Source organism: Musca autumnalis, unplaced genomic scaffold, assembly GCF_047663935.1.
Source record: "Musca autumnalis isolate F117 unplaced genomic scaffold, ASM4766393v1 scaffold_5, whole genome shotgun sequence".
Classification (NCBI taxonomy): domain Eukaryota; kingdom Metazoa; phylum Arthropoda; class Insecta; order Diptera; family Muscidae; genus Musca; species Musca autumnalis.
In genome coordinates this window covers 185,230,403-185,257,690 of record NW_027412088.1, presented here as the reverse complement: position 1 = coordinate 185,257,690, position 27,288 = coordinate 185,230,403, and the positions used below count along the sequence as shown (strand labels likewise).

At 38.1% G+C, this 27,288-nt stretch overlaps 1 protein-coding gene across 5 annotated transcripts in view; it reads left to right on the top strand.

Annotated features, from left to right (window-relative positions):
* Positions 1-27,288, top strand: part of Pgant9 (polypeptide N-acetylgalactosaminyltransferase 9) — a 423,799-nt gene that overhangs the window by 30,326 nt on the left and 366,185 nt on the right. For all 5 annotated transcript variants that reach the window (XM_073956150.1, XM_073956151.1, XM_073956149.1 and 2 more), the window contains one exon: positions 14,422-14,551. The gene's annotated coding sequence lies outside the window, so the exon portion shown is untranslated. The remainder of the gene's footprint in view (positions 1-14,421; positions 14,552-27,288) is intronic.

Here is a 27,288-nt window from a genome sequence, read left to right as displayed (position 1 = left end):
TTGCTGAATTTTTTTTTCAATTAGCTTTTATGTTGTTGGTTGGTATTTTTGTTGTAATATGAGTTCTGTTGTTGTAGTTATTATTATTTTTTGTTGTTGCTAATGACAGTGTCATTGTTAATTTCATGGCTTTTCCAAAAAAAAAAAAAATGAGCTTGATGTTTGGTGGTTATGCTCCAAAAACCAGCACGCATCCAAAAAAAAAAAAAAAAAAAAAAAAATACAGAATATTCTAAAAATGTCGAAAATGAAACAAAACGTCAGATTTGTTCTTCAATTCATTTGTACTGGGAGGTATCTAGATGGGTTGCTTGGGGGTGGTATGGAGTCATGACAATTTCTGTTACTTAGCTCCGCTTGCTGTTCTATATTTTGAAATAAAAAAACGATAACCGTTAATTAGATAATAATAACAGGGGATATGGCTGTGTGCCATTTCATAATCAATAGCGGTGAACCTAATTAAATCAACTTGGAAAAGAATGAAGAGATAGATAACGACGGTTGTTTGTTTGGGGTTTAATTAGTGAGATTTTTGTTTTATTAGTTTCTTTTTTCCTATTAATATTTCAAGTTAGAGGAATTTTGTTTGGTGTTTGATTTGGTGGGGCATTTGTTTTATTTTTTTTTTTTTTTTAATATAAATATTCCAGGATAGAGGCATTTTTGTTTTCAATCAATATTCCCAGCCTTTTCCCATTCGACAACCATTGTGACAAGCTGCTTTACAAATCGTTTCGCCTCAAAGGTAATTTAATGCCATACAAATAAACTTGTAATTCCAGACAAAAGACATAACAACAACAACACATTCTGTATACATATCTGCTGTTGACTTCTGCTGGTGTTAAGTTGAAGTAAACATAACCTCTACATTAATATTCATAAAACGTTTAATTTATTTATATTTACTTGTTTGTGCAGAGGCTCAAACGCCACACAATTCAATTGCTTTAAACCAAAAACTCAAAACGACATTTTAATCTTTAAGAATTTGTAAATCGCCTTCCTCATACCACAGCGTTAATTCAGCCAATGTCAAATTTCTTTGGCTGGAATAGTTTAAATTCCCCACATCTGGAATGCCGGTGCCGCCTACCATCGGGTGGTTGACATGGCACGACCAAACAACACAGAAAAATATTGATAACACATTTTTGTACATAGTTTTGGATACACAGCAACAACAATAACGAACAACAGCGATACAATAATAGTAACAAAGATTATTTTTCTTTATTCTATGGTTTTATTTGACGATTTATCATCGCGTGAAATCCAATAAGAACAAATAAACAAAAAACCCACTATCAGCTGTTGAATAAATGTTGAAGAATAATTTATCGGTTTTTGTTATGTCCACGTTTTTTTTTTCATAAAAAATTCATTTTATATTTTTAATGCATTATAATTGCTGATATGATATAAGAGAACTTCCGTTTTTAGCTTTGCCGGTTAGATGGGCAAACAGGGTTGCCGTAAATCTGCGATTGCGAATTTTATTAGCAAAAGAATCCATGTGATTCGTCACAAGAACATATTTATCGGCCACCAAAAGTACAGAGGAGCAGCATTATCGCCTTTGTAACAAACTGCCTTAGACCTTCAATTGTCATACTGCCATAGACCTTCAATAAGCCACAAAAATAATCCATGTTTTATAGTCTTGAAAATAGTTTTAAAAATATTTATAAAAGCCCACTATTAATAGCAGTTAAAGACTTTGCAACCATAGCTGTGATATGTCACAAGATTATGCTTATCGACGGCCAGACGACCATAAGAACCTTCTTATCGACGACTTAAGTAGTGACAATCACCAGAGCGTCTTTATCGATGACGGAAACAGTTTTGTCATAAACCTACAAGTGCGACTTTATTAATACCCCAGAAGAGTTCACGTTTTATAGTCATCTTAAGCGAAAACCAGAAGATCGTAATTTCCGAAGACACAAGTTGTGGCGACCACCCAAGCATTTTTATCAACACATTTTTTAATTGTTTTTAATATTCGTTTTGAATCTATTTTTAGAATTTCATGACAAATAGGAGTGAAAAAGGATCATGTTTCTCAATTGACAAAAGGACATCTTTATCGACCACAGGGCGGTCTTTATCGATGAGCACAAGGTGTCTTTATTGACGACTACAAGAAAATGAAAAACGAAACATATACAATCACCTGTACAGACTACGATAGGGACTATGTTGCTGCATGCTGCGCGAATATAGCCCCCAGTGAGTCGTCGTCGTCAGATTACGAAATTCCCCCGCAGTCCCACCAACAGCAGCCGCACGCACAGCATTTAACACCAGACGTTGTTGTTCCAATCCCGGAAAATGCATCCTTTTTGCAATGGACTCCGTGGTAAGATCGATGTGGAGGTAGGGGACTAGCTTTTCTTTTGCACCAGTCTGTTCAATACAGACCTATCTCGCTTGAGCCTGCCTCTAACGACCCGTACATGGAATGTATGGGGGTAGCAGTCAGGTGTGGAACTGCCGAGATAGAGTTGCTGAACGTATACATCCCGCCGAGAAATAGCTGTATCTCAGATTATAAGCCTGGTATTAGTCCACTTTTGGAAGGTCATAATCGTCTGGTCCTGGTGGACTTTAATGCGCATCATGCATTCGGCCCTCGGAAACGACCAGAGGGGTATAGCGCTGGCTGAGCAGATTGATAGTTCTACGTTTTGCTCGGTCAATGAGGACGCCCCTACCAGAATTAGAGGAGCGTGTCACAGTTCGACAGACATAACCATCGTGTCACCTGGCAACCCGTCATTTCCCTTGGATCAGACCATCTCCCCACAATTGTCTCCATCAGCAGACCACCCGATTTCCTCACCTCTGGACGACGCACATTCGTCAATCATGGGAAAGCTGATTGGCCGAGTTTTAGAGAGTTTACCAATCACCGCTTCAGAGAATTGCCCAATCTTTCTGATGTTCGGGTAGCGGAAAAGACGTTCCGAGACATCAACAATGCTGCCGCCGCTCGCCATATACCTGCTGGTCGAATACCCGAAGTAAGACCAAATTTCCCAGCAGAGGCGACGTGATTAGCAAATGAGCATGATGAGCTTATTCGAACCAACCTCGACGACCCCAGAATCAGGGAGGTGACACTGGAAGTTAACATGCTGATAGGCGAACATAAGCGGAACAAGTGGTTAAATTATCTGAAGAGTTGCAACATTGGAGTCGGTAGAAGTAAATTGTGGGCAACGGTTAAGTCACTCTCGAACCCCGGAAGGAGGGATGACAAGTCCTCAGTCACGTTTGGCGACGTTACGTTGACTGACCCGAAGAGGTGTGCAAGTTACTTCAATCGACAGTTTGTCGAGCACCCCGAGAGTGACAGAGCGAAGAGAAGAGTGTTACGTCGCATTAGATCTCTTCCTGCCGAGGAAGAACCACCACAGTTTACAATGGATAATGTTGCGAATGCCATCAGGAACGCTAAATAATCCAAAGCGTTGGGCCCTGACTGAATTTCCATGGTAATGTTGAAACAGCTGGATGAGCCGGGAGTGGAGTATCTCACTAAAGTTCTCAAACTGTCGCTAGCCACCCTTATTGTTCCCGAAGTCTGGAAAATGGGCAGGGTGCTCCCGCTATTGAAGCCAAGCAAGGATGCCAGCAAAGGTGAATCGTACAGGCCGATTACGCTTTTGTCACCTGTAGCGAAGACCCTGAGACCTTAGTCCTCCCCAGCATTAGAAATAGCTATCAAGTTGCCGATCCTCAGCATGGATTCCGTAAGCACGACAACAGCGTTGCACGCCATCTACACACATATTTGTCGAGGACTCAACCATGAGCGGCCGTGTGATAGAACAGTGATGGTGGCGCTTGACTTATCAAAAGTCTTTGATACTGTTAAGCACTCTACGCTATTCGAGGACATCGAGCAGACAACCCTCCGGCCAAGTCTGAAACGTTGGATAATCAACTATATATGTGGTCGCCAGACCCGTAGAGTGAAACAGGGAGTTCCCCAAGGAGGGGTGATATCTCCGGAACTGTTTAACCTCTACCTTTCCTGTATTCCGCCCCCTCCAGACGGCATTATGATCGTAACGTATGCGGATGATTGTACGATCCCGCCACGATTCCGACCACAAACTGCCCCAAAATTCTAGGGGTCACATTCGACACCACTTTCACGTCGTCCTCGCATGCCACACCTATCTGCGATAAACTGAAATGTAGGAACAAGGTCCTCAAGTCCCTAGCCGGCAGCACTTGGGGTGCAGATAAAGAAACCTTGTTGACTATAAAGCGATAGGTCGGTCTGTGATAAGCTATGCGGCGCCAGTTTGGTCCCCGAATTTATGTGACACGCAATGGGATAAGATTCAAATTTGTCAGAACGCCGCCCTGAGAACAGCAACAGGGTGCCTCCTCAACAACAGGGTGCCTCAGATTCTTCCAGTACGGCAACATATTGAGATGCTATCGTCGCAGTACTTGCTCGGGTGTTACCGTGAGAGCCATCCCAATCACCATCTGCCACCGATACACCTAGACATATCAGGAAGGATATTCATGCTCTAGGGACGGAGATCCAGCAATATAGGAGAGAACCTCTAGATCAACAGGCATATGAGGCAGGTTTGAACAGCATTCATACGGACACAGTTGCCAAGACCATAAGCAATTATAGTGTGAATGCAGTCATCGGAGTACATCCCCCATTTAACGCAGCTGAGGAGCGTCAGCTGCCACGACAAACCAGAGTAGTTTTGGCTCAACTACGCTCGGGATATTGCAGTCGCATAAATTCCTATTGGGCGGGATCGCACCGTGCAAGACATCTGCCTAGTATACACTTATAACGAGGGTTTTGTTTAAGGCTGAGGTGAGTTCAGTCGCAGCCAGGGTCAACTCAAGGACCCACGAAACCTTAAGTGAAAATACGAGTGACCTCTTGGTGCTTAATTTATGGTTAACATGTGGATATTTATGTGATATATGCAATTATATATGTTGGTTATTCGTCTCAGCTGGGTGAAATCTTACTGTGGGCTCGCAGTCAATCGTCTTCGGGCGACACGAGAAAGAGTGATGTTGGTAAATTTGTGGTAGTTGGCTCGGCGGTGCGCTGGTGGCAGGTTTCGGCTCGATCGTACACAGTGGTATTGGTTGCTGTGTTGATGCTCGGCTGTAGTACTCGTAGCAACCCAGCAAACCAATCGTACCGACATCTTAACGAAATCGGAACAAAATTCGGACGATACGTCCGATGTCTGATCCGAAATCGTAACGATGTCTTAACGAAAGTTGTATGAAGTGGTTGACGTAATTTCGGAACGAAATGTCGGAGCGACATCGTATCGATTTCGATCCGATTTCGTAACGAAATCTGAAGAAAATCCTTGAGAAATTCGCAAAGGAAATCTCCCTCCGACATTCGTTCCGAAATCGGTACAAAATCTGAACTATTTCCGCTCCGAAAAATCGTTTAGAAATCGGAACGAAATCTGAACGACGTTGCTTCCGAAATTGTTCAGACGTGTCGGACATCCCACATTTGGTTTGCTGGGAAACGAATCGGCTTGTTGTATTCTGGTTTTTGTAGTCGTGTTGAATCGACTCGGGTTGATGATACTCGGCTTGGTGTAGTTGTGTTGAAGCGACTCGGGTTGATGTTACTCGGCTTGATGATACTCGGCTTGGTGTAGTCGTGTTGAAGCGACTCGGGTTGATGTCTTCGAGTTGATGTTGTCGTGTTGAAGCGACCCGGCTTGTTATATTCGGGTTGATGTGGTCGTGTTGAAGCGACTCGGCTTGTGGTATTCGGATTGATGACACTCGGTTTGGTGTAGTCGAGTTGGTGACACTCAGCTAGGTGTGATTGTGTCTATGACCCTCGGCTCGGGTTGATGATATTCGGCTAAGTGTCGTCGGCTTGGTGTGATGTGTTGATAACCCTCGACTCGGGCTGATGATACTCGGCTAGGTGTCGCCGGCTTTGTGGGATCGTGTTGTAACCCACGGCTTTGGATTCGGCTGTGGTAGTCGGGTTGGTGGTTCTCGATGGGGCCCTTTGGTTTAGTCAGCCAGGAACGAGAAGTCAATCGTATTTGGAGGGAAGCGAACGAGTCGCGGAATCGAACGAATCGCGGAAGCGCATGAATCGCAGGAAGCTTCGGCTATATTGGGTACCAGGCGACTGCGGACACTGCCACACGTCAACTTCGTGTATCCTCGGTTAACTCCGGCACTTCACGACTTCTGGTGTCGAAAACCGAAATACTTATGTAGGTAGCAAAAGTAAGCGAATGAGAATTATTTTCCCACACTTAAGAATTGATTGTAATTTTTATACACTGAAGTACAATAATTCCGCTGCAATGCATGTTATGAACCTTATGGAATTTTTATGAAGATTGCAGAGTATGTGGTGACCAATGGTAAATTCATAAATAGCGGGACTCATAGAAATATTTACATTAATTTGGGACATATAATTAGGTGGGTTGACTACAAAGTTCAATAAAAAGTAATAAATGTAATGGTCACGTTACAAACTTTGATACGACCAAAAATGTGCCTCAGCGAAATAGCGGTTTTAGACCCCAAGTATGTTTGGATGAAATTCGTTTCAGACAATTTGGAGTCGATTTAGCCATGTCCGTCCGTCCGTCTGTCTGCCTGGCTAGCTGGTGCGCACGATATCTTCCGAACGGATCAACCGATTCAAACCAATTTTTGGGTATCGTAATATTGTGTCCAAACTTAGTTTAAGTTCGAAGATGGGCCATATCGGTCCACTCCTTCGGGTACCTCCCCCACAAAAGTTCACAAAATTTTTCTGTAAAATGGTGAAAGTGAAGTTTAAGAACTCCTCTCGGATCGTTTTGAAATTTTTTTTCACTAACTTGTCCTTGCGGCTCCCTTTACGACGGTACAATTGTTTTCGTGCGCAAGTCCATACTTCCTGAGATATTGGCCTAAAAGCTCCAAGAAACCCTACGGAACCAACCAAAATGGCAAATCCCCAAGATAATTCTCGTAGGGAGTTTCTGATTGGGGCATGCTTTGCACATCTTATTATTTCAACCAGTTATGTATCAGGTCGGAATATGGATTGTATCGGTCCACTCCTTCGAGTACCTCCCACACAAAATTCGTAAAAGTGAAGTATAAGAGCTCCTCACGGATCGTTTTGACATTTTTTTCAGTAAGTTTTTTTGCGGTTCCATTTGCGACGGTACAATACAAAAGCTCCAAAAAACCCTAAGGGACCAACCGAAATGGCAAATCCGCAAGATAATTCTCGCAGGGAGTTTCTGATTGCACATCGTATTATTTCATCCAGTCATGTATGGGATTGAAATATAGACTATATCGGTCCACTCCTTCGGGTACCTCCCACACAAAATTCGGAAAAAGTGAAGTTTAAGAGCGTCTCTCGCATCGCTTTGATTTTTTTTTTGAGTAGGGTTTTCTAGCGGCCTCATTTACAGTGGACATTTTTTCCGGAGTTAGTCAATATTTCCTAAGATAATAGCCAAAAACCCAAAAAAACTCCAAAGCCGGCAGGCTATTATGCAAGAGAACTCTAAAACTTTTCCAATTTTGTTTAACTTAGTTTAGCGTAATTCAATATTTCGAGTCCTTTATGAAGAAGTTTGGTTACTAAAAATGTTTGGTACATGTCAATGATTTGGTATAGCCCCACAATACGATACCTACTGATTTTAAAGCAAATTCGTGATACAAAATCAATATATTTTATATATTTTTTGTAGTGGCTGAGGGTATATCTCCGCTAGCACAGCTGACTGATACTTTCTTACTTGTTTTTATAATATTTTGTCCTTTGTTTTCTTTACCAAATCATTCATTTACATTTGCGTAGAATATGAACTGATCTCCAGCTGTTGAAAATCTACTTTCTAGTTTTGTTCCCTGGCAATCCTGTGACATTTGAGCACATCCATACAAAATCCAATTGAAATCATCCATCATTTTCGCATAATGTTCAGCAAGTTTTCTGTTTGTTTTTTTGTGAGAACATATTTTCCGTGTTCGTTGTTTATAACAAATCTCAAATTAAACTGAAAACGACACCATATCAACCAACATTCATTCATTGGAGCTGAGAGTAAACAAAAGCAAACAAAAAACATAAAACAACCTGACGTTGTGTAAATTTATTGTCAGTGATGAAAATCACACTAAGCAGAAAAAAAGCACTTGCTAAGGCAGAAATAACAAAAGCAATATCAAGGACGTAGCCAAGAGGTATTCTAGGAAAGCTGAGTTCTCAAACATTATGACCGATAAACTTAAATGTTCATAAAAAATACATAAATATTGAAATAAAGAAACGTCTCAAAATTTAATCCCGACTACGTTCCTGCTAATATTTCGAAAAAATAGCCTCAACATAATCGAAATAAAATAAATTCTCTTGACATGGCACAAAAACTCTTGCAATCAGAGAGAAAAATACTATCTCGTTAATGTTCTTTTGGTGGATACAATACAAGTTTTTTTTCTGATTAAAAAAATTCAAGCAAATAATACTATAAACAAATTGTAAAAAAAAGAAAATGTAACCCAAAATATAGAAATAATACCAAAGGCATTAATTATTTTAGCAACACGGTGTTGAGTGCCGTTCGATGAAACAAAAAATGTTTTCCTCGATTTCCATTCTGTTTTAATTGCATTGACATGTATTTGTAGGGGCAGACAACAAATAAAAGAGAGAAAAATAATTGAAACCGTTAAATGATAAAAAATTTACAATTAGTTTTTCTGTGAAATGTGTTCGCTTTCAGTTATCATTTTGAATGTTGAGCCTTAAGTGTTGTTGATATCGGCTTTGTAGAGGGAAAAAAATGTTTTCTATAAAAATATATAAACTGACACGTTTTATTTTTTATCAAATATGTACATTCGATAAAGATCTACAAACAAATCGATAAATACAGAGTTTTCGCATTCAATGATAATTCATTTAATTTCTTATCAAAAGACTAAAAGTTCCGCGTTCGATGTAATTTTAAAAGGTAAAATGTGATAACAGAAAGAGAATATAAAGACAAATTGGTTTTTTTATAAACGACGTGTAAGAATCTTTATAAGAGCATTCTATAAAACTTGGTTTAGACTATACACTTATACGATGATTAAGTGCATTATCTTGATTTATTTGACATTTATTGTATGAAAATGACAACTTAAATCCACAGGATATGCTAAATCAAGCATAGTCTAAACGGGGTATAAGGCAGTGCGCAGGGCGTCTTTATCGACTGCGTAGGGGTGTCTTTATCGGCTCAATTGGGGTGTCTTTATCGGCTCAATTGGGTGACAAAAAAAGTCTTTAACGGGAAAAGAAAGACGTCCTTATAGATTAAGAAAGAGGGTCTTTGTTGATGTGAATACTCTACCATAAATCCCGTTTTATACATTGGAGGTCTTTATTGACGAATGTATGAAGAACCTATTTATAGACCATTTTTTGAAGGGTGTCCTACTAAACGATCAGTAGAAAAAAAAACACCTTTATCGACCAGCAACTGACAGAAGGGCAAATATTTATAGACACACTTATCTGCGTCTTTATCGACTAATAAAGGCGTTTTTATCAGCAATCAATCACGACAAACTTAGTAACATGCTTTAGACAATCTACTTAAGGGTGTCTTAAGTTGTCTTCCTTTACTTACCTGAGGTTACCATTTTTACCATTTGTTACCATTATTAACCTGCAAAGCGTTCCTTAAGCCCAAAAAGTGGTAAAACTGGAACCAATTTTTAAGAGAGTTAGAGAGAAGAGAGAGCAAAAATGCCTTTCTCTTCTACCACAGGCTACCAGACAAAATTTATTCAGGTAAAAAATGGTAGAACTGATTTTTCTGATTATTTGACTGATTATTTGACAATGAAGAAAAAATGAACAAAATCTGAAGAAAAAGTCGAACGCTGATAAAACAAAATTAAAAACTGTGAAATAAAAGAAGAAAATTGATTTTTTGTTTCTTTTTGACATTGCTACCAGATCTACCATTTTTTCTTTTCTTTACTTTTCTGGTAAAACTGTTCATGAGTGAGCAATTTTGACAGTTTTCTCTTTTACCACTTTTACCATTAAAAAAGTAAAGGAACAAAGCTTTAGTAAACGATGAGTTGAGAAGTGTCTTTATGAACTAAAAATTGATAGAGGGACAATGCATTTATATAAGTCATTTATATATCACCATAAGAGACTTTATGTCGGCGTTTTTATCGACAAAAAGACAGCAACCACGGTCATATTTATCGACAATGCCCAAAAGACTATAATCGCTTACTAGATCGGAGTCTTTATTGACTATAAAATGAAGGACGTCTATGTGGAATACCAGCTGATGGGTGTCTTGATAAACTATCAACAAAAAGAACATTCCTATTTGCTGTATCAACGTACCAAGGGCGTCATTATCCGAAACCAAAAGGCATCTTTATCGACTCTCAATCGGCGTATATATCGACTATAAAAAGACAGAAAAATACAAGGATGACAAAAAGATTACTGCCAAATGGAACTTTCCTGCAGAAAAGGAAAGATTATATTTATCTGTAACGACAAGAAGACTCTGTATCCAAGACCAGAAACCATATTATCCCCTATCAAATGTAGGTCTTTTTTATCGTCAATATGAATAACGTCTGTATGGACCACTTGCTCAATGGTGTCGTATGGCAGGATCAAGAAAAAACTGTCTTTATCGACGACCAACTGATAAAGGGATAGCTATTTACTGTTGTCCTCGTCTTTATCGACTAAAAAGGCGTATTTTTCGGTAACCAAACACATCTTTATCGATGACCAGAAGCCCGACCATATTTTGGACTTTGTGGACAACTAACTGAGAACCCCGCTTATAGATCAATCTGCTGAAGGGTGTCCTAATAATTAACGACTAGAAAGGACTTTACTGAAGACCAAAACGATGTCTTTGTAAGGGACCAAAAGGGCGTCTTTATAGACGACCACAAGGGCGTCTTTATAGACGACCACAAGGGCGTCTTTATAGACGACCACAAGGGCGTCTTTATAGACGATCATAAGGGCGTCTTTATAGACGTCGACAAGAGCGTCTTTATAGACGACCACAAGGGCGTCTTTATAGACAACCACAAGGGCGTCTTTATAGACGACCACAAGGGCGTCTTCATATATGACCACAAGGGCGTCTTTATAGGCGACCACAACGGCGTTTTTATAGACGTCGACAAGGGCGTCTTTATAGACGTCGACAAGGGCGTCTTTATAGACGACCACAAGGGCGTCTATATAGACGACCAGAAGGGCGTCTATATAGACGACCAGAAGGGCGTCTTTATAGACGACCAGAAGGATGTCAATATAGACGTGCCACAGCCCGTCTTTATAGACGTGCTACAGCCCGTCTTTATAGACGTGATACAGCCCGTCTTTATAGACGTGCTACAGCCCGTCTTTATAGACGTGATACAGCCCGTCTTTATAGACGTGCTACAGCCCGTCTTTATACACGTGATACAGCCCGTCATTATAGACGTGCTACAGCCCGTAATTATAGACGTGCTACAGCCCGTCCTTATAGACGTGCTACAGCCCGTCTTTATAGACGTGCTACAGCCCGTCATTATAGACGTGCTACAGCCCGTCCTTATAGACGTGCTACAGCCCGTCTTTCTAGACGTGCTACAGCCCGTCTTTATAGACGTGCTACAGCCCGTCTTTATAGAAGTGCTATAGCCAGTCTTTAAAGACGTGCTACAGCCCGTCTTTTTAGACGTGCTATACGGGCTGTAGCACGTCTATAATGACGGGCTGCGGCACGTCTATAAAGACGTTCTACAGCCCGTCTTTATAGACGTGCTATAGAACGTCTTTATAGACGTGCTACCGCCCGTCTTTATAGACGTGCTACCGCCCGTCTTTATAGACGTGCTACCGCCCGTCTTTATAGACGTGCTATAGAACGTCTTTATAGACGTGCTATGGAACGTCTTTATAGACGTGCCGCAGCCCGTCATTATACACGTGCTACAGCCCGTCTTTTTATATACGTGCTACAGCCCGTCTTTATAGACGTGCTACAGCCCGTCTTTATAGAAGTGCTACAGCCAGTCTTTAAAGACGTGCTACAGGCCGTCTTTATAAACGTGCCACTGCCGGTCTTTATAGATGTGCTACAGCCCGTCTTTATAGACGTGCTACAGCCCGTCTTTATAGACGTGTTGCAGCCCGTCTTTATAGACGTGTTGCAGCCCGTCTTTATAGACGTGCTACAGCCCGTCTTTATAGACGTCCTACAGCCCGTATTTATAGACGTGCTAAAGCCCGTCTTTATAGATGTGCTACAGCCCGTCTTTATAGACGTGCTACAGCCCGTCTTTATAGACGTTCTACAGCCCGTCTTTATAGACGTGCTACAGCCCGTCTTTATAGACGTGCCACAGCCTGTCTTTATAGACGTGCTACAGCCCGTCTTTATAGACGTTCTACAGCCCGTCTTTATAGACGTGCTACAGCCCGTCTTTATAGACGTGGTACAGTCGTCTTTATAGACGTGCTACAGCCCGTCTTTATAGACGTGCTACAGCCCGTCTTTATAGACGTGCTACATCTCAGTTAGTCAAATAATTTTTTACAAACGAACGTGAAGTCCATCTTTAGAGAAGAGGTGAAGCACGAAATAAAGCACGCCTTTAGAAGCGAACTAAAACCGACCTCATACACGAGCTGGCGGGCGGTGCACAGCGTTTCTATTAATAACTGATGCAATTTTTCCATAAAGACGGGCTTCAGCTCTTCCACAACGACAGGCTGGCATTAACTCGCATCTGAAGACGGGCTCGTCTATAATGAAGATCGTGGGATCCTCAAGCTGAAGGCTTGAGATAGTCTATATTAGGATAGGCTTCCACTCGTGGGAAAACTTGGTCCTTCAAGCTTATCTATCTAATGATGGGCTCCAGCTCACAGTGTTAAAGGCATGTTTTTTCTCGTCTAAAAATACAACGTTTTTTCTATAAAGACGTGCTTCAGTTTGCCAATACAAGCAAACAGTAGCACGGTTTTATAGGCGAGCTGAAGCATGCCTTTATAGGCAAGCTGAAGCACGGCGTTATATCATAACTGAAGCACGCATTTATTTGCTAGCGTTCTTTAGCCTTTATAGACTTTAGCACGCTAGAATATAAAGGCGTGCCTTCAAGCTTATCTAAAGACGGGCTCCAGCTCATCGAATTAAAGGCATGTTTTTTCTCGTTTAAAAATACAAACCTTTTTTCTATAAAGACGTGCTTCAGTTCGCCTTCAGTTCGGCGTACTATTAATGTGCGTATCTGCTTGCCAATACAAGCAAACTGTAGCACGGTTTTAAAGGCGAACTGAAGCATGTCTTCATAGATAAGCGGAAGCACGCGTTATATCCTAACTGAAGCACACATTTATTTGCTAGCGTTTTTAGCCTTTATAGACATTAGCACGCTAGCATATCAAGGCGTGCTTCAGTTCGGATATAATGCCGAGCTTCAGCTTGCCTCTGAAAGCATGCCTATAAAACCGTGCTACAAAAGCATACTTTAACTAACCTTTAAATATTGCTATAGCGGCATGCTTTTGCTATAAAAGCGTGCTTCATCTCGCCTGTAGTGCTACAGTTCGTCTGTTAATATAAAGTCGTGTTGTGGGTCGCCATAAAGACGTCTTTTAGATTTGATTCAACTAGCCTATAAAGGCGGGTTTCGGTTTGCTTCACTCGCCTATAAAGCCTGCTTTCGATTGCCCATAAATGCGTGCTTTAGATACGATTTAGCTCGCCTATAATTGTGTTCTTTAGCTTGCCTATAAAAGCGTGCTTTATCTCGCCTATAAAGACGTGCTGTAGCTCGCCTATAAATGCGTGCTTTTGCTCGCATAAAAATGCGTGCTTTAGATGGCATATAAAAGCGTGCATTAGTTCGGCCATAAAAGCGTGCTTTAGCTCGCCTAAAAGGACTGCATACTTCTCAGTTAGCCTACTAAATTGTGTTTAAGCTCTCTACAAAAGCGTGGTTTAGCTCGTCTGTAAAGGCTTGCTTTAGTTCGCCTATAAGGGCGTGCTTTACCTCGCCTATAAAGCCGTGGTTTACCTCGCCTATAAAGGCATACTTTAGCTTGTCTATAAAGGCGAGTTTAACTCACCTGTAAAGGCTTGCTTGAGCTCGCCTATAAAGGCGTGCTTTAGATCGCCTATAACGGGGTAATTTAGCTCGCCTATAAAGGTGTGCTTTAGTTCGCCTATTAATGCGTGCTTTAGATCACCTATAGAGGCGTGCTTTAACTCGTCTATATAGTCGTGCTTTGTATCACCGTGCTTTTGCTTTTTTATTTCCCTTCTAATTATTTATTTATTTTGTATCTCTTTTTATTTGCAGAGTTGTGAAATGAGGCTTTAATTTGGTGACGAAATAAATTCGAAAATTTTAAAATCAACTCTCTTTCACAATAAATCATCGTCTTTAATGGCAATTTAATGTTTCCTTTCCCATGGATTAATAAACTAAGGTAAGATTTGAATATTTTCTTGGAATATTATATTTCTCAAATTTACATAAATTTTTTCTTCTTTCAAAATAAATTTTGATTTTACAAAATTTTTATCTGTTATAAAATATATTTTTATATTTTTCACGCATTCCCATTGTTTGTACTAATAAGCGTGGAAATATTGCTAAAGGGGGAATCAGTTTCTTTTTCAATTATTTTATTTTGTTGTGGAGGAAATGTCTTCCCCTCTACCCGCTTTACTCTTTGCCACGGCATTACCATTATTGTTTCTTCTTAATGAGGTCTTAATGTCTGGCGCTAATCAGTGTTAAATTTTATTGTTTATGATCCGCATAATCCGCAATGTTTTTGATTATGGAATTGTGGGATGAGAGAGAGAGGTTGTCGGGCATCCGATGGATGGAATAATGTGAAAATTGAAATGCCAGAGGTTTGATATTAACTGGTTTTCGTTTGTTGGGAGGAGGATGATTTATTAAGTAATGTTAAAGTGATGAGTGAGGTGAATTTCATAAGACAATTGTATGTTTGTTTTGAAGGGTGCAAAGGTCATACTGTAGTAGACTTATGCATTACATGGGAAAGGGAAATATCCATAAGTCTCTACATATTTTCTCATCTATGAAATGAAAATATCTGCATTAAGATGGGATCTTCTAGTGTAAAGAACCCACGGCAGTCTTGGGAGAAGAAAAATACGAAGTTTTTTTTAGGGAAAGAGGTCCATTATTACTTCAAGTAATGAAAATAATTTGTTAAATTTTAACTTTATATGCACCCATGGAGCACCCACTTTCATTTTAACTCCTTATCTTCAGTGGTACCTACATTCCTTAGCATAATACCTGCCACAGCTCCTGAATATTTCAGCCATGCAAATCTTTTTTATAGAACAGTCGTATTATGTTCTTATGTTCGCCACAGCGTTCGGATTTGGCACTGCAAAGGAGGTATCTAACTAAATAGAATCAGACAGCAATCCTTGTTTGCAATGAGAGAAGTCACCACCTGGGCTGTTTTTTGAAAATAGTTTTAATTTTCTTATAGCAAGTCTTCATAATTTTCTTATCATTTTAGTAAGCAGTCCCTCTATATTTTACCCACAGGTTTCACCCACTAACCACTAATGTAGAATAATAGGCGAACTTCATTTTCTTCGGGCGTTTCCACAATCAAAAAGTCAAATAATCAATCAGTTAGGGAAAACTTATTTATATATCTATTAAACTTAACCTTAAACGATAATAATATCCTCCTCATCGTTGCCACAAAACACGCATAACAAACATCTCCAATCGAAGAAACAATGAAACCCAGAAGAAGGATGGAAATAACGCCTCAAAACAATTTTTTTTGCACAGACATTATTGAATTAGCGATGATTTCCTGTTGTTCGATGATGATTTGATGATAACAGCAGTGGCAACCAGAAGCAGCAGCAGCATCAGCATCCGTAGCAACATCTAAAACAAATGTTTTGTTCATAATTTCAATTTGATGGTAGCAAATTATTGCCAATCAATTTACCAACGACGACCTTTAAAACGTTAATGACGAAATATAAATCAATGAATCCAATGGCTACGCTTTGAGGTACCTACATCAGATATCAAAAGCACTGCCACACATTCATTATCTAACATTAAAATAAACAATTGTTTTTTTTTATTGCTTTTATTGTTTCTTTCTTGGAGGAGATTTAATTTATTAACACATTTTTTCTTCTTCTAAAAATAAACAAACACTTATTTGCTTTTGTGACTTCCGATAAAAAGAAGCGGGTCATGTTATTTGTGTGCTAAGTATGTTTAAAGAAATTAAATCTATTGATATTAGGGTGGGTCATATTTTAAGGGGTAGGTAATTTGATGGGAAACCAGAAGGTTTTCTTTTAGAAGATAAATATGATTTCGAGTTGGTCTAAATGCAAACCAGTGGTCTTCTTATGGAGGACCAGTAGATCTTCTTATGGAAGACCAATGAGTCTTCTTACAGATGACCAGTAGGTCTATTTTTATAGACGGGAGAGCAGTACATCTCCTTAAGAAAGAACAGTAGGTCGTATTCTTGAAAGCGATGGGCTACAGCTCATTTATAAAGACTAGTTGCAGCCCGGGTTACAGCTCATTTATAAAGACGGGCTTTATCTCCTCTATAAAGATGATCCACAGCTTCTCTAAAAAGATGATGATGAGATGACCAAAAGCTCTTCTTATAGAAGAATAGTAGTACTTCTTATTGAAGACCAGAAGGTCTTCTTAAATAAAACCAGTAGTTCTTCTAAGAAAGATCAATAAGCCTTCTTAAGGAAGGCTTGTAGGTCTTTTTTATAGAAGACGATTAGGACTTCTTATGGGAGAGCAGTACATCTCCTTAAGCAAGAACAGTAGGTCGTCTTCTTGAAAGCGATGGGCTACAGCTCGTTTATAAAGACTAGTTGCAGTCCGGGTTACAGCTCGTCTATAAAGAGGGGCATTAGCTCCTCTATAAAGCTACAGCTTTTCTATAAAGATGAGCCACAGCTTCTCTAGAAAAATGCGCTACAAATCCTCTATAAAGATGCGGTACAGGTCCTCCTTAAAAATGAACTAGAACTCCTAAGCTAAAGCTTCTCTATAAAAATTAGCTAGATGGTCTTTATAGATGTGCTAAAAAATGTTAAATATTTGTGTGTGAGATACCCATAGGCCGAACTAAGAAAAGATCTCCATTTCTCTCTATTTGTTGCTTCGCTTTTTGGAATACCGCGCCTTGTCATCTCATCATCCACTTGTTTGCGCCATCTATTCTTTGGCCTGCCAATTCTGTGTGCACCGCCATGCGGCTCGAATTTATACGCCTTTTTAGCGTGTTCATCATCGCCCATTCTTATTATAAGGCCTAGCCAACGCAATCGCTGCATCTCGATACGTTTAACTATATTGATGTCGTTGTATAGCAGATACAGTTCGTGATTCATACGACGTCGATATTCGCCGTCAACGCAGATCGGTCCGTAGATCTTTCGAAGAATGTTTCTCTCAAACACGCCAAGAACTGCCTTATCTTGCTTCGGAACCATACATCAGCACGGGTAGTATCAGTGTTTTGTAAAGCGTTATTTTTGTTTGACGAGTTGTGGCATTGTTTTTGAAGTCCTTACTTAAGCCAAAGTAGCATCTGATGTCGTTTGTTGTGTTTACGGTGGTGCCGAGGTATACGAAGTATTTTACTACTTCAAAATTATAGGAACCAACTTCAACAGTTGGTCCGATCTCAATGGACGCATTGCGCGTCGACACCATCAGCTTGGTCATCTCGCCGTTTACCGCCAGACCCACTTTAGCAGATTCTCCTTCGACCTTCATAAAGGTATCGGTTACTTCTTTTACTGATCGTCCCATGATGTTTATATCATCAGCATAAGCAAGTAACATGTGGCTATTGGTGTAGATTGTGCCACTTCTTTTGACGTTTGCCTCTCGTATAACCTTTTCTAGCAGGATGTTGAAGAGTTCACACGAAAGGCAGTCTCCTTGCATGAAACCTCTTTTGGTACAAAACTCTTCGGAGAGGTTCTTTCCTATTTTAACTGAAGATCTTGTGTCAGTTAGAGTCATTTTACAAAGCCGAATGAGCTTTGCGGGGATACCATATTCAGACATTGCTTGGAATACCTTTGAATGTAGCGGGCTGTCGAAGGCTGCTTTATAATCGACAAAAAGGTGGTAGGTGTCGATCTGCATCTTTTGGGTCTTCTCCAGGATTTGCCGCAGGGTAAATATCTGGTCAATTGTGGACTTGCCAGGTCTAAAGCCGCATTGGTATGGTCCAATTATCTCGTTGACCATAGGCTTTAGTCGTTCGCACAATATCGCTGACACGATCTTGTAGGCAATAGGGAGTAGACTTATGTCCCTATAGTTAGAGCATACAGTCTTATTTCCCTTCTTGTGGACGGGGCACATGATACTCAGGTTCCAATCGTCGGGTACGCGTTCTTCCTGCCAGATGGAGCTAACTAGCTGATGCATACACCTTATCATCGTGTCGCCTCCGGTTTTAAACAGCTCGGCTGGTTAGCCATCGGCTCCTGCTGCCTTATTATTCTTCAGCCGATTTGGGTTCTGGGATTGGATCTGTGGTATCTTCGTCGTCCTCGCTGCTATTGGATACCAACAGTTTTGAAAAATGTTCTTTTCATATCCTGTGCACACTATCTGCATCAGTTACCAAATTACCTTGCTGGTCTCTACAGGAGGATGTGCCTATACCAAAGCCATCAGTTTGATGCTTGACTCTTTGGTAGAATTTTCGGACTTCATTCTGGCTCCTGTACATCTCGAGTCTTTCACACTCCCGCTTTTCCATCTCTCTCTTTTTCCTGCGGAAAAGACGTTTCTCCTCTCTCCTTTTCTCCCTGTATCTCTCTCGTGCGCTACACGTTGCTACGGATTGTAAAGTAGCCCTATATGCCGCATTTTTCTCTTCGGTGGTAGCACGACACTCCTGATCATACCATGGATTCCTTGGTGGAGGCCTTTGGTATCCAAGTATGGATTTTGCGGCTGTTTGCATGGAGTGGGCTGATATGTTATCGGGATGAGGAGTGCTTTGATTAAGCAATTGGGCTAGTTGAGTGGAATATGCTGTGGCTATCTGTTGTGATTGCAGCTTACCGATGTCTAACTTTCGTGTTGTGTCTGTTCGTACTTTGTTTGGTACGTTTAGGCGGGTGCGTACCTTTGCTGCAACAAGGTAGTGGTCCGAGTCTATGTTTGCTCCTCGGAACGAGCGCACATACAACACGCTCGATAAATGTCTTCCATCTATCACAACGTGATCAATTTGATTTCTTGTTTTCTGATCTGGAGACAGCCAGGTGCCCTTATGGATGTCGAGATGTTGAAATCTGGTGCTGCTAACTACCATGTTTTTTGCCGCTGCGAAGTCTACAGCCTCATACCATTGTCAGATGTTTCACTGTGGAGACTGAATTTTCCGACTGTTGGGCCAAAGATATTTTCCTTTCCAATTTTGGCATTAAATTGGCTTGAATAATTTTAATGCCATGGGCAGAAAAACGGTCGTATGTTTCTTCTAAGCGCTCATAAAATATATCTTTGGTCAGTTCGTTATTGTCTTCAGTGGGAGCATGAGCGCAAATAAAGCTGATGTTGAAGAATTTTGCTTTTATTCGAATTGCAGCAAGTCTTTCATTCACTGGTGTGAAGCTGGAGACCCGGTGTTTGAACCTCCGACTAACTACAAATCCGCAACCAAACTGATGCTTGATGTCATGGCAGCTATAATACAGTGCGTCACTTTAAGGTGTTGTTGTGGCGCCTTTCCCAAACCGTCGTATTTCCTGTATGGCAATAACACCGGCCTTGTACTTTTCAATTACATCTACCAATGCGTACACTGCACCTTCTCTATAAAGAGAGCGAACATTCCAGGTGAAGATTCGCAGATCATGGTCCTTAAAACGTTTGCGGGGGTTGTTAACTTTAGAGCGATTTGTTTTGTTTTTTCATAGTAGGCTGCTTTTTCTAGCGGAGGGTTACGCGCGGCACATTTTAGCTCACTACCTTTAACGGGTGTTAAAGGCAGCTACCCCAGGTGACACCACGGGGAGGTCAGTGTCCACTTGAGATGAAAGAGGCACCAAGATAAATCCTGGACTTTGCCATGTCAAAGGCGGTCAGGACCATTTCTTGGTATCTTTCATCCCCTACGTCACCCAAATGAAAATTATTATATGCAGCCAATATTCTCCTCTTTAAAATGAAACCAACACCAGTATCGTACGATGAGTACAAGTATTCAAAATATTTTTTAAAACATTTTGTCCTTTAAAAGGTCAACATTTACTCCATTTTTTCTATAGTTTCAGGCGTGTATTGTCCGGTTCATGTGTACCTTTGGCTGTCGGACGGTGTAATGAAACAAAATGTGGGAGAGCATATAACAAAAACACTAGCAAAATAAACATGGAAGATAGTGACTAAGAGATATTAAATTCTATACATCAGTTGTTATTGTAATACAGATTCAAATAAAGTAAATGCTTAAGGCATATTTACGGCATATTTACAATTTGTTTAAATTAACGGAACTTTTTCAATATTAACTTATATCCCCGGTAACATTTGTCAATCTATTTTTTGCAAATGGAGCCAATACTTTCTGAGATAGGGGCTTCGAAATGTCTCAATATTTAGGGTCACTCACTTCTTCATACACCTGTGGCTCTAAAGCTGTTAGTAGTCTCTGTGGTGTTTGTTACAACGCTTTTGTTGACCATACTTTATTCCATAATGACCGCACGAATATTCCAAAAAAAAAAAAACGGTCAAAAGCTGAGGCTATTTATCTGCACTTACTAGATTTTTTCTTACTTTTTTAAGCTCGTCGTTTACCCTAGGGCCAAAATAAATCATGTCAAATTTAATAATCATAATATGAAGGTTATTTATTTTGTCACAACATCAATGACAACTGCTTCCATGAATCTACATACATGAATCCGACTGAGACCTATCATTTCCATATTTTTATAGATCTGCCTATCGTGTCGGTCTTTAAGTTATTAAATTTATTTATTTATTTTCATCAAATGCTTTTGTAGTATTTTCTTACCTGAATAAAACAAAAACAAGAAAATACCACGAATTTTATTTGCATTTTTCGATGAGAGGTATTTCTTTTATTTCGTTGCCATAGAGGTATTTCTGGCATTTTGAGCAGTCAGCAGTAGTCGTCGTGGATGGTCCTCGTGCTTTGCATTTTTTGTTTGTTTGGTTTTTATCTAATTTGGTTTTTAGATGTTAATCGCTGGTATTACTGTTTCTTTTTATTATTTTTAGAGGGAGATTATTTTGTGTTGTTATTGTCATCATCATCATCGGCAGTGAGTCTTTGGGTTTTATGACTATTTTTTTGTGAAATAAAAAAAACAATGAAACCTTTCAATGAAAGTGCAAGTGAAAAGCATTGGCATTTAAATACCATCGACAACATATCCCAAGACGAAACAAAAAAAAATTCCTAAACCGGTAACTTTAATTGAGTAATAATGAACCTAACTGGCTTTACGAACCTTTAGGCAACAAAGATGAGACTTTGTGGGTATGGTTGGTGTGCATGGATGATTTCCTGTTACTCATGAGACGGGGGAGAAAGTTGTCTTCAGGCAGTAAAGAAGAATTGAACACACAAATATTACATGTTTTAGCTTGGCAAGGCCGTATAAAAAATAATTTTTTTTTCAAAAATTTAAAAATACTAAAATGTTAAAAATCGATAGGGAATTAGGTACAATGTTAGCTGAAATTTAAAAAATAATGGCAATTGAGAAAATAAACAGGTTATTGTTTATAGTCTCAATTGCCATTATTTTTTCATAATTATTATTATTATTTTTATCACAATCAAACAATAAATAATACTGCATATCCCCATTGCAATAATTGTTAAACGATACGCATAAAAAACGGAAAGAAAATAAGTCAATATAATTTTTATACACCAAACATCTGTTTGCTCTTCTATTTGTGTTGACATTTTTGTCGTTTAGTTTCATTTTATTGTCATCTTCTTTGACATTATTTGCTCTATCCCCAGCAAACAACAGTCGTTCAATTTGGCCTTAATACATTTCGAGTACATTTCATTAAAATGTTCTTGAACTTTATTTTTTTGTTTGCTCCGCAAATATTTACTTACATTTTCTTTGAATAGAAAGTTTGCCCAAAGTTAAAAGTAGCTGTCAAATTTATTGTTGTGTCGTTGGGTAATTAAAACATAAACATATGGGACCAAATAAAATGGAAATTGGGAAAAGTTTTTTCAATTTTGTAGAAATGTTGGGATACATTTTGTGGTAAATTTTAATAGAATTTGTTAAGACTGTGTAAACGTACTTTGCGTAAGGTATTTTCAAAGAAGACCAGGGAGTCTTTTCATACAAGACCAGGAGGTCTTTCTTTAAAAACTCCACGTTGTATGATCTTCTGAAAAGCCTCAATATTTCTTTAAAAAATCCGCGTTTTATGGTCCTGCCATAGGCCTCAAAATTTCTTAAAAAAATCCACTTTTTGTTGGCTTGTTATAGGTCTCAAAATTTCTTTAAAAAATCCACTTTTTGTTGGCTTGTTATAGGTCTCAAAATTCCTTTAAAAAATCCATGTTTTATAGTCTTGCCATAGGCCGCAAAATTTCTTTAAAAAATCCTTGTTTTATGGTCCTGGCATAGGCCGCCAAATTTCTTTAAAAAATCCACGTTTAGTGGTCTTGGTATAGGTCTCAAAATTTCTTTAAATAATCTACGTTTTATGGTCTTGCCACAGGGTTCAACATTTCTTTAAATAATCCACTTTTTATGGTCTAAAAATTTATTTAAAAAATCCACGTTTTGTGTCATAGGTCTAAAAATTTATTTAAAAAATCCACGTTTTGTGTCATAGGTCTAAAAATTTATTTAAAAAATCCACGTTTTGTGTCATAGGTCTAAAAATTTATTTAAAAAATCCACGTTTTGTGTCATAGGTCTAAAAATTTATTTAAAAAATCCACGTTTTGTGTCATAGGTCTAAAAATTTATTTAAAAAATCCACGTTTTGTGTCATAGGTCTAAAAATTTATTTAAAAAAATCCACGTTTTGTGTCATAGGTCTAAAAATTTACTTAAAAAATCCACGTTTTGTGTCATAGGTCTAAAAATGTATTTAAAAAATCCACGTTTTATGGGCTTGTTATAGGTCTCAAGATTTCTTTAAAAAATCCACGTCTTGTGGGCTTGTTATAGGTCTCAAAATATCTTTAAAAAATCCACATTTTGTGGGCATGTTATAGGTCTCAAAATTTCTTAAAAAAATCCACGTCTTATGGGCTCGTTATAGGTCTCAAAATTTCTTTAAAAAAATCCACGTTTTGTGGGCTTGTAATAGGTGTCAAAATTTCTTTAAAAAAAAATCCAAGTTTTGTGGGCTTGTTACAGGTGTAAAAAATTCTTTAAAAAAATCCACGTTTTGTGGGCTTTTTATAGGTGTCAAAATTTCTTTAAAAAATCCACGTTTTGTGGGCTTGTTATAGGTGTCAAAATTTCTTTAAAAAATCCACGTTTTGTGGGCTTTTTATAGGTGTCAAAATTTCTTTAAAAAATCCACGTTTTGTGGGCTTGTTATAGGTGTCAAAATTTCTTTAAAAAATCCACGTTTTGTGGGCTTGTTATAGGTCTCAAAATTTCTTTAAAAAATCCACGTTTTGTGGGCTTGTTATAGGTGTCAAAATTTCTTTAAAAAATCCACGTTTTGTGGGCTTGTTATAGGTGTCAAAATTTCTTTAAAAAATCCACGTTTTGTGGGCTTGTTATAGGTGTCAAAATTTCTTTAAAAAATCCACGTTTTGTGGGCTTGTTATAGGTCTCAAAATTTCTTTAAAAAATAAACGTTTTGTGGGCTTGTTATAGGTCTCAAAATTTATTTAAAAAATCCACGTTTTGTGGGGTTGTTATAGGTCTCAAAATTTCTTTAAAAAATCCACGTTTTGTGGGGTTGTTATAGGTCTCAAAATTTCTTTAAAAAATCCACGTTTTGTGGGGTTGTTATAGGTCTCAAAATTTCTTTAAAAAATCCACGTTTTGTGGGTTGTTATAGGTCTCAAAATTTCTTTAAAAAATCCACGTTTTGTGGGGTTGTTATAGGTGTCAAAATTTCTTTAAAAAATCCACGTTTTGTGGGGTTGTTATAGGTCTCAAAATTTCTTTAAAAAATCCACGTTTTGTGGGGTTGTTATAGGTGTCAAAATTTCTTTAAAAAATCCACGTTTTGTGGGCTTGTTATAGGTCTCAAAATTTATTTAAAAAATCCACGTTTGGTGGGGTTGTTATAGGTCTCAAAATTTCTTTAAAAAATCCACGTTTGGTGGGGTTGTTATAGGTCTCAAAATTTCTTTAAAAAATCCACGTTTTGTGGGCTTGTTATAGGTGTCAAAATTTCTTTAAAAAATCCACGTTTTGTGGGCTTTTTATAGGTGTCAAAATTTCTTTAAAAAATCCACGTTTTGTGGGCTTGTTATAGGTGTCAAAATTTCTTTAAAAAATCCACGTTTTGTGGGCTTGTTATAGGTCTCAAAATTTCTCTAAAAAATCCACGTTTTGTGGGCTTTTTATAGGTGTCAAAATTTCTTTAAAAAATTCACGTTTTGTGGGCTTTTTATAGGTGTCAAAATTTCTTTTAAAAATCCACGTTTTGTGGGCTTGTTATAGGTGTCAAAATTTCTTTAAAAAATCCACGTTTTGTGGGCTTGTTATAGGTCTCAAAATTTCTTTAAAAAATCCACGTTTTGTGGGCTTGTTATAGGTGTCAAAATTTCTTTAAAAAATCCACGTTTTGTGGGCTTGTTATAGGTGTCAAAATTTCTTTAAAAAGTCCACGTTTTGTGGGCTTGTTATAGGTCTCAAAATTTCTTTAAAAAATCCACGTTTGGTGGGGTTGTTATAGGTCTCAAAATTTCTTTAAAAAATCCACGTTTTGTGGGGTTGTTATAGGTCTCAAATTTTCTGTAAAAAATCCACGTTTTGTGGGCTTGTTATAGGTCTCAAATTTTCTGTAAAAAAATCCACGTTTTGTGGGCTTGTTATAGGTCTCAAAATTTCTTTAAAAAATCCACGTTTTGTGGGCTTGTTATAGGTCTCAAAATTTCTTTAAAAAATCCACGTTTTGTGGGCTTGTTATAGGTCTCAAAATTTCTCTAAAAAATCCACGTTTTGTGGGCTTTTTATAGGTGTCAAAATTTCTTTAAAAAATTCACGTTTTGTGGGCTTTTTATAGGTCTCAAAATTTCTTTAAAAAATCCACGTTTTGTGGGCTTGTTATAGGTGTCAAAATTTCTTTAAAAAATCCACGTTTTGTGGGCTTGTTATAGGTCTCAAAATTTCTCTAAAAAATCCACGTTTTGTGGGCTTTTTATAGGTGTCAAAATTTCTTTAAAAAATTCACGTTTTGTGGGCTTTTTATAGGTGTCAAAATTTCTTTTAAAAATCCACGTTTTGTGGGCTTGTTATAGGTGTCAAAATTTCTTTAAAAAATCCACGTTTTGTGGGCTTGTTATAGGTCTCAAAATTTCTTTAAAAAATCCACGTTTTGTGGGCTTGTTATAGGTGTCAAAATTTCTTTAAAAAATCCACGTTTTGTGGGCTTGTTATAGGTGTCAAAATTTCTTTAAAAAGTCCACGTTTTGTGGGGTTGTTATAGGTCTCAAAATTTCTTTAAAAAATCCACGTTTGGTGGGGTTGTTATAGGTCTCAAAATTTCTTTAAAAAATCCACGTTTTGTGGGGTTGTTATAGGTCTCAAATTTTCTGTAAAAAATCCACGTTTTGTGGGCTTGTTATAGGTCTCAAATTTTCTGTAAAAAAATCCACGTTTTGTGGGCTTGTTATAGGTCTCAAAATTTCTTTAAAAAATCCACGTTTTGTGGGCTTGTTATAGGTCTCAAAATTTCTTTAAAAAATCCACATTTTGTGGGCTTGTTATAGGTTTCAAAATTTCTTTAAAAAATCCACGTTTTGTGGGCTTGTTATAGGTCTCAAAATTTCTTTAAAAAATCCACGTTTTGTGGGCTTGTTATAGGTCTCAAAATTTCTTTAAAAAATCCACATTTTGTGGGCTTGTTATAGGTCTCAAAATTTCTTTAAAAAATCCACGTTTTGTGGGCTTGTTATAGGTCTCAAAATTTCTTTAAAAAATCCACATTTTGTGGGCTTGTTATAGGTCTCAAAATTTCTTTAAAAAATCCACGTTTTGTGGGCTAGTTATAGGTCTCAAAATTTCTTTAAAAAATCCACGTTTTGTGGGCTTGTTATAGGTCTCAAAATTTCTTTAAAAAATCCACATTTTGTGGGCTTGTTATAGGTCTCAAAATTTCTTTAAAAAATCCACGTTTTGTGGGCTTGTTATAGGTCTCAAAATTTCTTTAAAAAATCCACATTTTGTGGGCTTGTTATAGGTCTCAAAATTTCTTTAAAAAATCCACATTTTGTGGGCTTGTTATAGGTCTCAAAATTTCTTTAAAAAATCCACGTTTTGTGGGCATGTTATAGGTCTCAAAATTTCTTTAAAAAATCCACGTTTTGTGGGCTTGTTATAGGTCTCAAAATTTCTTTAAAAAATCCACATTTTGTGGGCTTGTTATAGGTCTCAAAATTTCTTTAAAAAATCCACGTTTTGTGGGCTTGTTATAGGTCTCAAAATTTCTTTAAAAAATCCACGTTTTGTGGGCTTGTTATAGGTCTCAAAATTTCTTTAAAAAATCCACGTTTTGTGGGCTTGTTATAGGTCTCAAAATTTCTTTAAAAAATCCACATTTTGTGGGCTTGTTATAGGTCTCAAAATTTCTTTAAAAAATCCACGTTTTGTGGGCTTGTTATAGGTCTCAAAATTTCTTTAAAAAATCCACGTTTTGTGGGCTTGTTATAGGTCTCAAAATTTCTTTTAAAAATCTACATTTTGTGGGCTTGTTATAGGTCTCAAAATTTCTTTAAAAAATCCACGTTTTGTGGGCTTGTTATAGGTCTCAAAATTTCTTTAAAAAATCCACGTTTTGTGGGCTTGTTATAGGTCTCAAAATTTCTTTAAAAAATCCACGTTTTGTGGGCTTGTTATAGGTCTCAAAATTTCTTTAAAAAATCCACGTTTTGTGGGCTTGTTATAGGTCTCAAAATTTCTTTAAAAAATCCACGTTTTGTGGGCT